Source organism: Corythoichthys intestinalis, chromosome 18 (genome assembly GCF_030265065.1).
Source record: "Corythoichthys intestinalis isolate RoL2023-P3 chromosome 18, ASM3026506v1, whole genome shotgun sequence".
In the NCBI taxonomy this organism is placed as follows: Eukaryota; Metazoa; Chordata; class Actinopteri; order Syngnathiformes; family Syngnathidae; genus Corythoichthys; species Corythoichthys intestinalis.
Genome location: NC_080412.1, coordinates 43194498 through 43208623, shown reverse-complemented (window position 1 = coordinate 43208623; position 14126 = coordinate 43194498).

Here is a 14126-nt window from a genome sequence, read left to right as displayed (position 1 = left end):
AGACAGCGATTCATGCCAGACATCCCAGGAATCTGACTCAACTACAGCAGTTTTGTAGAGAAGAAGAAAGGCCAAGATTCGTCCTGATGGATGTGCCAGACTGATCTGCAGCTACAGGGAGCGTCTGGTTGAAGTTATTGCTGTCGAAGGGGGTCAGTGTTGTTAATAACAGCATTAGAATATAACTGTGTTACTAACGGCATTATTTTCTTCAGTAGTGAGTAATCTAATTAATTAATTTTCTCATCTTGGCAACGCCGTTACCGTTACTGAGGCGGGAAAGGCGTGCGTTAATATGCGTTATGATTAATCGTAATTAATCGCAATTCAAACCATCTATAAAATATGCCATATTTTTCTGTAAATTATTGTTGGAATGGAATAATAAGACACAAAACGGATATATACATTCAACATACTGTACATAAGTACTGTATTTGTTTATTATAACAATAAATCAACAAGATGGCATTAACATTAACATTCTGTTAAAGTGATCCATGGATAAAAAGACTTGTAGTTCTTAAAGGATAAATGTTCGTACAAGTTATAGAAATTTTATATTAAAACCCCTCTTAATGTTTTCGTTTTAATAAAATGTGTAAAATTTTCAAACAAAAAATAAACTAGTAGCTCGCCATTGTTGATGTCAATAATTACACAATGCTCGTTGTGCTTAAACCCATAAATTCAGTCGCACCAAAGCGCCAGCAGAGGGAGACAAAAAACCCAAGTAACAAATGGACATGTCACTGTGCTGTCATTTTAATCTGTTTGAGCGGGGCATGTGCGTTAATTGCGTCAAATATTTTAACGTGATTAATTTAAAAAATTAATTATAGCCTGTTAACGCGAAAATTTTGACAGCCCTAATAACGGGTTGAAATTATTTTTTGAACAGATCATGTGACTAACACTTTAGAGACTGCTTCAAAACTTAATTTTATTGCTGACACTGCGTTTCGGGGTCATCAAAATGTCTTGTCCCCCCACAAAAGTCAAACTCCGCCTATGGTCGAGCGCCGTCAATGGGAGCCAGTGAGTTAATTTGGCCAGTAAAAAACTAGTCCGACCTACATGAGATCTAAGTGCCATAAATGTGGCCCACGGACCAAAATGAGTTGGACACCCCTACCTTAATCCATTCATTCATCATGTAGTTAATCTGCCCATCCATTTCTTTCCATGTATCCTTTTGATTTGTCCTGTTTTTCCTCTTGCCATCCATCTCATGATCTCCTTGTTTATCTAGCTGTCTAAATACTGTATATCTAAGCCCGGGATTTATGAACCCACCTCAATCAATCCATCACTCTGCCTATTGTCCATCTGTCCAGTCATCCTCGGATATGTACGGCCATCTGTCAGTGGATCCGTTCATCTAATTATCAAGCTCCGTGTTGGTCCACCTATTCATCTGCATGTCTACCTATCCATCTAACCGCTAGCCAATCTGTCTATTTCTCGATCTCATGGCATCCGTATTTTGAACATCTACCCAAGTCGCCGAATACGGTTCCTTTTCCAATAAGGAGTGGTCACACATAAATGGCCCTGCTATCCAGGACCAATTTCTGAATTTATGGCACACTACATGCTTCTAACAGGGTCCTATTTTATTTGAACCCTGCCAAAAAAAGTGATACAATGGTCAGACAAAATCCCTGAAAAGAATCCTAAGAAAAGACAAATATCTTTAAAACAGACAAATGACAGCGCAGAAAGCGGGATAAAGCCTCAAGTAAAGAAATGGCCGTGTAGGGTGTAAAAAAAGTGAGAAGCCATCAAATTGGGGGACTGGGAAGACTCCCAGTGAATCAAATGGAGTGTAAAAGAAATGAGATGGGAAGAATACGCCGCAGCTCCGATCCCACGTGACAGACTGGTGGGCAAGTGAAGCGAGTTATTTAAAGCTCTTGACGTGTTCTCATTGTTGCCAACAACAACGCAGAGCTCAGACCTCAATAGCTACAAAAGAAGGATTTGAGGGGGGAAAAATTATTTAAATAGTACTAAAAAAAAAAAAAAAAGAATTGAAAAAAAAAAAAAAAACGCCATCAGTTGTCAAAACAAAAAAATATAAATAAAATTAGTAAAAAAAACAATTTAAAACAGATTAAAACAAATTCTAATACATTTTTTTTTTTTTTTTTAAAAAGAAGAAAGACTTCAAATTCATTTAAGTTTGGCTTCAGTGTTTATTTTGCTGTGGGAATTTTACTTAGGTAGTTCCGCTTTACTTTCTATGCTATGCTTACGTCGGCTCGTTTTTTTTTCTTTTTCAGCCTTCGACACTCAAGCCATCTCTCTAACTGAACATTTTTATGTTCTTCCACAGCTTTGCCAGTGAATTTGGCACCTGAGGCATCATTTTCGGAGAGAATTGGTAGGTTTAGCTCTGTAAAAATCTCCTTCGTACACGATTTCCATTCATTTCTGTTTTTTTTTTTTTTTAAGCCTGTCCTGTTCAGCTGTTGGACACGGAGAATGGAAGTCAAAGTGCCCGGATAGTCTGAACAGTTTTAATGTTTCACATTGAGAGTCTGACATACTCCCTTTGTGATCATTCAACATACCTCATTTATTATGACAAAACAGCAAACAGGAAGGGGTTATGGGAGAACAGAAGAAAAGAAACACAAGAGAAGAAACACAAACAACTACAAGAAATACATTGAACGCCTAACTACACTAATTACTAACATGTTGGTACTATCGTCAGCTAAATGTATTTCCGTTTGACACCATGTGGGGGGCCTGTTGACCAGGGAAAGAGGGGGAAGAAGGTGGGGGAGTCTATAAGGTAAGTGATAGAAAGGGGTAGAGTGTACACAAATCATCTCTGTGATTAAGAACCCAGTAATCGTGTGAATCCCTAGTGAGTATAAGCCCGTTGGTGACCGACCCTACGCCGCCCCGTCACCAATCCCGGCACTGGGACCCCCCTCCCAAGCGCGCCCAATAACATCCAGCCGCACGTGGGCCCCACTGGGCACGCAGCAGCCACGCAGACGAGCGCCCCCCACCCAGCCAGCCCGGGGAGGGAGGTCGGGCCCTGGGGGGGTGGGGCAGCGCAGCCCATTCCTCCTCCGCAGCCCAGCAAAGGAGCCCCCCCCCCCGGAATCCAGGGTGGTCCCCCGGGCCACCCGCACGCCCATCTACCGGCCCTCGGGGATGGCAAGAGGGGACGCACCACCAATCCCACGCCCATCCCCAACCCCGTCCGCCCACCCTGGCCACGAACCGCCGCCGCAGCCTCCCAGCCGACACGGCATGCCACGGGGCCCCCAGTGGCCCACCAAGCCCAGGGCAGGGCAGGGCAGGGTCCCCCGCCGTAGCAGGCAACATCCAGCCGATACACCGCCGCCCAGCCAGCGATCTGTGGCGGAGCACAGGGCGGATACCCAGTTAGAGAAGAGAGGGGAAGGCGGAGGCAGGAGAAGGCCGAGGAGCCGCCGTGGGGCGACGCGAGACCGGAGCCCCGACCTCCCTCCACTCCCAGGCAGAGATGAGGCCACGCCTCGGGAGCCATGCCATAGAAAAAAAGTGTGGGACCCGCCTACCACCCTATTACTGTGGCTGCCAGATTCCCGGCTGGCCCATGTATTTCCTATTAGGGACAAACGTTGGCGTGTCCCCCCTTAGCAGCAATAGCTAATGTCATGAATATAAATGAGCGGAAGTGACGTGCAGTACACCATTAGAACACAGATAAACTAAAATAATGGAAATGCAAATGTAAAATTAATAATATTAAATTCCATCATATTATTCAATTAAAATATGTACTCAATTATCTATTGGGTTACATAATAGTGAAGTCTATGGCCAAACAATAAAAAAACTGCGGCTTATAGTCCGAAAAATACGATAACTACCACAGCACATACTCTGTGACCCTCGCTGGCTGTGAATGAGTAAAGCTAATAACTTTCGAATTTGTCCACTGTAGTGATTGCTGTTCCTGAAAGGGTTAAAGCTATTGCTCACTAAGCAACACTGCTCAACTCTCGTGCAATCAGTTTTTATGAGTGAGAGAGTATGAGAGCCTTGAAAAAAACAATGAAATAGAGAAGTTACAGCATTGTGTGCAGGAATTAGACAGCTCCCTGAAGGTCTAGTTTAACAATGAGTTTGATGCTTGTGTGATTATTGTCTGCTGTATTTGTTGATAGAAATGGGCTGAAGTTCAAATTTCCCAAAGTGGTTGTTTCAACGTTGACGGAACAATCATTGAAAAATAAAGCTTTCTAGGGAGGAAAATCAGATTTTGGCTTTGTTTTCAAAAGCCCGGCTCATAAATATCACAAATTTTAGCTTGTGCAAGAGGCTTTTTCTGGGTGATGGTGTAATTTATCAGTCCCTGGTACGCGGAACCTTATCTCAAGGATAACGTTGAAATAAGAATCCGGGCTGCACTAGAATGTACAATGTTTTCCAAACAGAAGTTATTTTGAACACTGAAGTCTCTTTTTTATTTATTTATTTTTGTAATCCGTGTGAAAAATCATTGCTTCATATAACTCTAGAAGATCAATCTTTTCCGATTTGCTCCAATTTTCTGTTGCACTCGTTCTCATTGCGAGTCCCGTCTTTACCTGAAATTATTATCTCAAGCGCCCCATTTACTGCAAAATGGACCTAAAAGGATGCCATTTTTTTGTGCTACGTTAGTGCTAGTTGTTGGGACATGAAGGAATCCGACCTTTTAGCCAGATTGTCGGAATCACGCCTGCCGAACCCCTAAACCCGTGCTGGCGCAGCTCCAATGATCCGGGCCGGCGAAACCCGACAACCCGGCCAAAAGACCAAACCCCGCGCGTTCACCTTAGTCTTAACCCCTTGTACTGACTCCATTTTGAAAGCTGGAAAAAGACTTCGAAACACAAGTTGACAAATAATTCAGGTCAAGAGCGATCAAATGGCAAGGCAAAACAGCAACAGACGCAAGTGAGGAGGCAGACTGGTTCCAGGGTCGCCATATCACAAGTCAACAAAAGATTCCCGAAAAAAAACAACGATTATTAAACATTCATTTTCAATGCTCTCCCAGGGCGGGCTGTGGGCAGTAAGAAGGGTGTGTTTGGGTCTTCTTCTGTTGCAGATTTGGGCGGTCAAGTTCTTGTGTCACCGTTGCTGGGTCATGGTGAATGAGGCAACTGAGGTGGGAGGTTCAGCACGCCTCACCATCTGAGAGGCGCTGGGCTATCAAACTTAGAGTTGTTTTTGTTATCGGGTGTTGTGGTAGTACAGTATGTCCCGCCATTTGTTCTGGACTGTCATGAAGAGCTGATTGCGGGATTCTGTGTTGCCGATGTGGGCTTGTAGATGTCTTGCTTATCACCTGGTAGTCAACATCAATCTTGCTCAGTCAGCTCCATGATGCACGCGTTGGCTTCCGTGGTCAGAAGGCGTCATGTATCTCTTATGCCCTATGTCAAATACAGTGCCCTCCATAATTATTGGCACCCCTGAAAAAGATGTGTTTTTTTAGCTTCTAATATTTTTTTTAATTCAAATAATATGGAACCTTATTGGAAAAAAAGAGAAAATCCAACCTTTAATACAAGTGCATTCATTCAGTGGGGAAAAAATCCCACATAAAGACAACATTATTTGACATCAAATAATGTGTGTCACAATTATTAGCACCCCTGGTGTTAATACTTTGTACAGACCCCTTTTGCCAACAAAACAAGGTCTGGGGACTGAGATGGCCATGGGAGGAGCTTGATTTTGTGTCTGGTGAACCATTTCTGTGTAGATTTGGCCATATGTTTAGGGTCATTGTATTACTGAAAGACCCAGTGACGACCCATCTTCAGCTTTCGGGCAGAGGGCAACAGATTTTGATTTAAAATGTGCTGGTATTTCAAAGCATTCATGATGCCATGCACCCTAACAAGGTTCCCAGGGCCTTTGGAAGCGAAACAGCCCCACAGCATCACTGACCCACCCCATACTTCACAGTGGGTATGAGGTGCTTTTCAGCATGCACATCTTTCGTGGCATGCCAGACCCACTTAGAGTGTTTGTTGCCAAAAAGCTCAATCTTGGTCTCACACAAAAATACACACGGTCCCAGGCTTCATCTGGGACCGTGTGCGTTGGTCAGATGAGACCAAGATTGAGCTTTTTGGCAACAAACACTCTAAGTGTTTTTATAGTTTTTTTGTTTTTTTTTCAAATAGGGGATATGAGGTTGCCATGGCAACCACTCAAGCGCTCCTTACAATTACAACGCAGTTTTTTGGAGAGCCATAAGATGAAGTGAAGAGCTCGACACGAGATTTTGTTGACACACACGAAAGACCGTCAGACACCCTTCAAAGCGCAGCTCGCTATCTTTGCCTTCGCTTTTGATTGACACACTAATTAAGAAGATGAGGTTGAAATGTTCCAGTTTAAAACATTGCAAGCCGTGGAACTGATTTCCTTTAAATAGCGGCCTAATCGAATCCGTGGCTACTGCGTCGTCATCATATTTTCCTCATTATTGTAAAGTAAGCTTGGATTTCTCTACGTGAACATGACAACTTATTATTTCCTCCACCAAGCGTGACAGATAATGTTTTGATTGTCGTTCAGTTTATGCATTAAAAATGCTTTAACATCATAACTCATTTTTGCTACAGGAGTTAAAAAGTCCAAAAATTTTTTTCTCGACGTGTCAAAAAAAGGCCAGTTTCTAGCAAATGTGGCTAACCAATCTGTCTAAAATTTCAAGATAACCACTTCCACTGATAAAAGGCCAGTCTAAATCCTGACTGTTGTATGCTTGTAGTATAAATCAGTAATGTTTAGTGAGTTCACGTCTAGTTTATCTTCCATTTTTCTTCATGTAACCTTCAGTTTGAGTGTGAGTGACATGATTTCTGACATTTGTACGGTCTTTCACATCAATCTGCACTTCATCACTCCTCTCCTGTCTTCCCGTGTTTGACATCGTAGTCTCATCCATCTCCGTTGCCGTTTTTCTCCGCGCTTCCATCTGTCTTTCCCCTCCCTCGTATTCCTCCTTCCTGTCACGAAAATGCCTGAAGGCAAAGCCGGCGATGGAACGTGAAGTTTGGTGCACGGGGAGGGCACTGGATAATCTAATGATAGCTACAAATGATTTTTAAGGAGTAAAATGTTGCATTTTTTCCCCAAACAAAAACTTTTCTACCTTATTAGCGGCCATCTTCCATAAATGCAGAGATTTTTTTAAGTGAATACAAAACAAGTGCAATGTGCTAATTCAAATTTTCAAATCGCCATTAACTTTCAGTTTGTGCGATGAATAATTAGCAAATAGGCACTTCAACATATTAATGTTTTCGTTTTATTAAAATTTTCTATCAAAAAATAAACTAGTAGCTCGCCATTGTCGATGTCAATAGTTACACCATGCTCACTCATTGTGCTGAAGCCCATAAAATCATTTGGACCCGAGCGCCAGCAGAGGGCGCCAAACACCAAAAAGCAAGTAACAAGCGGACATTACACTGCTGTCATTTTAATCTGTTTGAGCGGGGCATTTTGATAAAATTTGTAAAATTTTCAATCAAAAAATATACTAGTAGCTCGCCATTGTTGATGTCAGTAATTACACAATGCTCATGGTGCTGAAACCCATAAAATCAGTCGCACCCAAGCGCCAGCAGAGGGTGACAAAACACCAAAAAACACAAGTAACAAATGGAAATGACGCTGTGCTGTCATTTTAATCTGTTGGAGCAGGGCACGTGCGTTAAATGCGTCAAATATTTTAACGTGATTAATTAAAAATATTAATTACCGCCCGTTAACGCGATAATTTTGACAGCCCTGATTATATCATATGATATATGATATGATATTATATTATATTATATTTTGGGCTGTCAAGCGATTACAATTTTTAATCGAGTTAATCATAGCTTAAAAATTAATTAATCGTAATTAATCGCAATTCAAGCCATCTATAAAATATGCCATATTTTTCTGTAAATTATTGTTGGAAGGGAAAGATTAGACACAAGATGGATATACAGTGGGGAGAACAATTATTTGATACACTGCCAATGGGATAACCCATTGGCAGTGTATCTGTAATCTGTTGGATGTAAAAAAAAAATTAATTACCGCCCGTTAACGTGATAATTTTGACAGTCCTATATATTATATTAAATTTATATTATATTATATCATATAACATTATATATTCAATTCAATTATTATTATTTTTTAAAAATTTTATTTACTTTTGTTCTGTGAAGAATTCATAAAGGGTTATTTGATTGTGGCTTTCTGAAAAACAATACATTTTTACATTTAGGCACTCCTGCAATCGTCACACTTTTTCTGTTACAAACTGACCTGGCCCCTCATCAGAGAAGGAAAAAGTTATGTGGCCCTCACAGGAAAAAAGTTTGGGGACCCCTGTTTTATAGTGTTGTTCTGGTCTGAATTTGATGATTTTTGTGTCATTTTTTTGGCCAAATATGATCATGTAATAACTTATAGTACGTTATAATAACATAAAGTTGTGCGAGAAAAATAAATACACCATTCTTTTAAAAAGTCTGACATTGTCGGCAGTTATTCACAATGTTACTCATTACTTGAGTGTTTTTTTTCAACGCGTATTTTTCACTTGTACTTGATTAATTTGTTGATGACTACTTTTATTTTCACTTGAGTAATATTATTTTGAAGTAACGCTACTTTTACTTGAGTAACATATTGGCTACTCAACCCACCTTTGCATAAAAGTCCAAACTATTTTGACTAGGAATTGTCCATCAAGATGGATTTGGATGTCTATTGCTGTCGAGTGCACTGAAACATGAGCAGCCATCCGGTAGCCCTATTTGTCTACAAAAATACGGAAAAATACATGTTCCATTACATGCCACTTTTGAAATTCTGCCTTGTCTTTGAAGGGATATTCATTTCACTATGAATGTCTTAGTAGTACAACTGCACTGCAGCCTCTCTTTACTCTTGAGGATAGAACCAAAATAGCGCAAGGAGTGCTTTTTTTTTTTTTTTAGTCTTTACTCATGCACAGTGAAAAAGTACATCGAAAAAGCACAGTCAAGGAGTCAGAATGAGATACAAAGAAGAGAAGAAAGCATACGATGAGAAGCTAGAAATGTATGTAAACTTGATAAAAGAGAAATAATCATGTAGTGATTAACGTCTATAATACTTTCCCTTAAATTGGTCAATATTTTCAATGATTCCCGTCACGTTTTACCTGTGAGCAATCCAGAAGGACATTTGACATTTTGCAAGCACCACACACACGCAAGAATGCAAAAGTGCGCACACAAAAGCGATGCCCCCAAGAATACAAAATACATTGTGATGTCAAACGTGTGACGGCTTTTGTATCGAGGCGTAAACAAGGTGATGCGAGCGTGCACGCACCTGCTGATACGCACAACATGATGAATAGATGAAGCTCGTGTTAGGTGTTTGAATGGACACGTGGTGTGAAGCAAGGCTATAGATTTTCAGAGGGACAGTAGGGAGATAACACTACTAACTTTTAAGGATGCTCAAATTGTCCCCAGCAACCTTATATGCATTATACAGTGGTATGAAAAAGTATCTGAATCCTTTGGAATTTCTCAATCTGATCTGATCTTTGTCAAAATCACACAGATGAAAAAAAGAGTGTCTGCTTTAACTAAAACCACCGAAACATTTATCGGTTTTCATATTTTAATGAGGATAGCATGCAAACAATGACAGAAGGGGGAAAATAAGTAAGTGAACCTTCTGCCTAAGGAGACTTAAAGAGCAAGTGAAACCAATTTTTTACTAAACATTTTAAGTCAGGTGTGTGCCCAATCACTGATGAGTGGTTTAAAGCTGCCCTGCCTACTATAAAACACACACCTGGTAAGAAATGTCTTGATGTGCATCACTGTGATCAAGGATTGTTGATTTGTATAAAGCAAAAACCAATGTATGTAATGGACAAAACCATCTCTAAAAGTCATGTTCGTCAATTGACAGTCAGAGAAGTTGTCTACAAATGGTAAGAGTTTGGCACTGTTGCTTCTCTCCCAAGGAGTGGACGTCCACCAAGGATGACGCCAAGAGTTCAGCACAGAATACTCAGAGAGGTAAAAAAGAACCCTAGCGTGTCTGTCAAACGTGTGACGACTTTTGTATCGAGGCGTAAACAAGGTGATGCGAGCGTGCACGCGCCTGCTGATACGCACAACATGATGAATGAATGAAGCTCGTGTTAGGTGTTTGAATAGACACATAGTGTGAAGCAACGGTGTAGATTTTCAGAGGGACAGGAGGGAGATAACACTACTAAGTTTTAAGGATGCTCAAATTGTCCCCAGCACTCTTTTATGCATTATACAGTGGTATGAAAATGTATCTGAACCTTTTGGATTTCTCAATCTGATCTGATCTTTGTCAAAATCACACAGATGAAAAAAGAGTGTCCGCTTTAACTAAAACCACCCAAACATTTATAAGTTTTCATATTTTAATGAGGATAGTATGCAAACAACGAAAATGGGGGGAAATAAGTACATGAACCATCACATTTAATATTTTGTGAACCCCCCCCCCCCCCCCCCCCCGGCAGCAAAAACTTCAACCAGACGCTTCCTGTAGCTGCAGATCAGTCTTGCACATCGATCAGGACTAATCTTGGCCCATTCTTCTGTACGAAACTGCTGTAGTTCCGTCAGATTCCTGGGATGTCTGGCATGAATCTCTGTCTTTAGGTCATGCCACAGCATCTCAATGGGGTTCAAGTCTGGACTTTGACTTGGCCACTCCAGAATGTGTATTTTGTTCTTCTGAAATCATTCTGAAGTTGATTTGCTAATGTGTTTTGGATCATTGTCTTGTTGCAGCATCCATCCTCTTTTTAGCTTTAACTGTCTGACAGATGGCCTCAGGTTTTCCTGCAAAACATCCTGATAGACTTTTGAATTCATTCTTCCATTAATGATTGCAAGTTGTCCAGGCCCTGATGGAGCAAAACAGCCCCAAATCATGATGCTCCCTCCACCATGCTTCATGGTGGGGATTAGGGGTTGATGTTGGTGAGCTGTTCCATTTTTCTTCCACACATGACGTTGTGTGTTACTCCCAAACAATTCAACTTCGGTTTCATCAGTCCATAAAATATTTTGCCAAAACGTTTGTGGAGTGTCCAAGTGCCTTTTTAATAACATTAAACAAGCAACAATGTTTTTTCTCTAGTCAGCAGTGGCGTGGAGTCCGCTGGAGTTTGCTGAAGACATGTCAACAAAGCACATGGATTACTGGAACAATGTCCTATGGTCTGATGAGACGGGCGGGCTCTCTTGTGTACCGTCTTCAGAAGAGGCTTCCTCCTGGGGTGACAGCCATGCACACCAATTTGAATTTGAGTGCGGCTTATGGTTTGAGCACTAACAGGCTGACCCCACACCTCTTCAATCTCTGCTGCAATGCTGACAGCACTCCTGTGACGAGTCACATGACATTTTGGAGGGAAAATGACAAGCAGTACTCAATTTGGACATTTAGGGACGTACGTTTTTTCATCACAACTCACTTTTGTTGCTGGGGTTTAGATATTAATGGCTATACTTTGAGTTATTTTGAGGGGAAAATAAATTAACTGTATTATATAAGCTGCACACTGACTACTTTTCATTGTGTCAAAGTGTCATTTTATCAGTGTTTTCCCATGAAAAGATATACTTAAATATCTGCAGAAATTTGAGGGGTGTACTCACTTTTGTGATATACTGTATAGTAATGTCTGTATTGTGAGACGGTTACCTGGCTGAAGTCACTTTCGCCTTCTTCCTTAACCCGAGACTCCAGCCGGAAGTCACTCATTTTCATGGCACGGGATTAAAACAATTATTATAAATATACCGATCGCCCCTACACACATTCAAGCAGTCCATTTCATTCAGGAGCATAAACTACCACAAGTAATATGAAATAAACATGCCCATTTTTTGTGTCACAGGCACTTTAAAGAATAGTTTGAAATGTAAATGTAAATAAAAATATTAACAATGAAAATAACTTATATAAAGTAATGCATAAGTAATATAGATAATATGTACTGTACAATCATTCTCTCACTCTCATAATACAGTGGAGCAAATAAGTATTTAGTCAACCACCAATTGTGCAATTGTGCTCCTACTTGAAATGATTAGAGAAGCCTGTAATTGTCAACATGGGTAAACCTCAACGATGATCCACAGAATGTGGAACCCCCCCCCAGAAAATCACATTGTTTTATTTTTAAAGAATTTATTTCCAAATTAGAGTGGAAAATAAGTATTTGGTCACCTACAAACAAGCAAGATTTCTGGCTGTCAAAGAGGTCTAATTTCTTCTAACGAGGTCTAACGAGGCTCCACTCCTTACCTGTATTAATGCCACCTGTTTTAACTCATTAGCAGTATAAAAGACACCTGTCCACAAGCTCAGTCAGTCACATTCCAAACTCCACTATGGCCAAGCCCAAAGAGCTGTCGAAGGACACCAGAGACAAAATTGTAGACCAGCACCAGGCTGGGAAGACTGAATCTGCAATAGGTAAAATGCTTGGTGTAAAGAAATAAACTGTGGGAGCAATTATTAGAAAATGGAAGACATACAAGACCACTGATAATCTCCCTCAATCTGGGGCTCCATGCAAGATCTCACCCCGTGGCGTCAAATTGATAACAAGAACGGTGAGCAAAAATCCCAGAACTACACGGGGGCAACTAGTGAATGACCTACAGAGAGTTGGGACCAAAGTAACAAAGGCTACTATCGGTAACACAATGCGCCGCCAGGGATTCAAATCCTGCACTGCCAGACGTGTCCCCTTGCTGAAGCCAGTACACGTCCAGGCCTGTCTGCGGTTCACTAGAGAGCATTTGGATGATCCAGAAGACGACTGGGAGAATGTGTTATGGTCAGATGAAACCAAAATAGAACTTTTTGGTAGAAACATAGGTTCTTGTGTTTGGAGGAGAAAGAATACTCAATTGCATCCGAAGAACACCATGCCCACTGTGAAGCGTGGGGGTTGAAACATCATGCTTTGGGGCTGTTTTTCTGCAAAGGGACCAGGACGACAGATCTGTGTAAAGGAAAGAATGAATGGGGCCATGTATCGAGAGATTTTGAGTGGAAAATCTCCTTCCATCAGCAAGGGCATTGAAGATGAGACGTGGCTGGGTTTTTCAGCATGACAATGATCCCAAACACACAGCCAGGGCAATAAAAAGAGTGGCTTCGGAAGAAGCATTTCAAGGTCCTGGAGTGGCCTAGCCAGTCTCCAGATCTCAACCCCATAGAAAATCTGTGGAGGGAGTTGAAAGTCCGTGTTGCCCAACGACAGCCCCAAAACATCACTGCTCTAGAGGAGATCTGCATGGAGGAATGGGCCAAAACACCAGCAACAGTGTGTGAAAAGCTTGTGAAGAGTTACAGAAAACGTTTGGCCTCCGTTATTGCCAACAAAGGGTATATAACAAAGTATTGCGATGAACTTTTGGTATTGACCAAATACTTATTTTCCACCATGATTTGCAAATAAATTCTTTAAAAATCAAACAATGTGATTTTCTGTTTTTTTTTTCCACATTCTGTCTCTCATGGTTGAGGTTTACCCATGTTGACAATTACAGGCCTCTAATATTTTCAAGTGGGAGAACTTGCACAATTAATGTTTGACTAAATACTTATTTGCCCCACTGTATGTGTGCGTACATACATGTGTAGATTTAATAAAATGTACATACATTTTTTTTTTAGAACTCTTTGGACGTGAAAGTAGCAAGCAAGCACTGTATTGAATAATCCAAACAGGATTTCTTATAGATCGGATTAGATTGCATTTTATTGATCGCAGTGAGGAAATTGGATATACAGTAGCTTTTTTTGGATCACATTTGATATTGTATACATACAATAATATTGTGGCCACTGGCATATGTACAGCACTGACACCCGGCTCTATTGACAGGAACGTTGCATAACAATACCCCCCCCCCCCCCCCCATACACACACCCACACACAAACACGCATGCAGGCTTCTTTTCTAGCAGGCATCACTATTTGATGACAGCTTCTGGTTTCTTCACCCTTTGGTACACATGATCCAGTTGTGAATAAT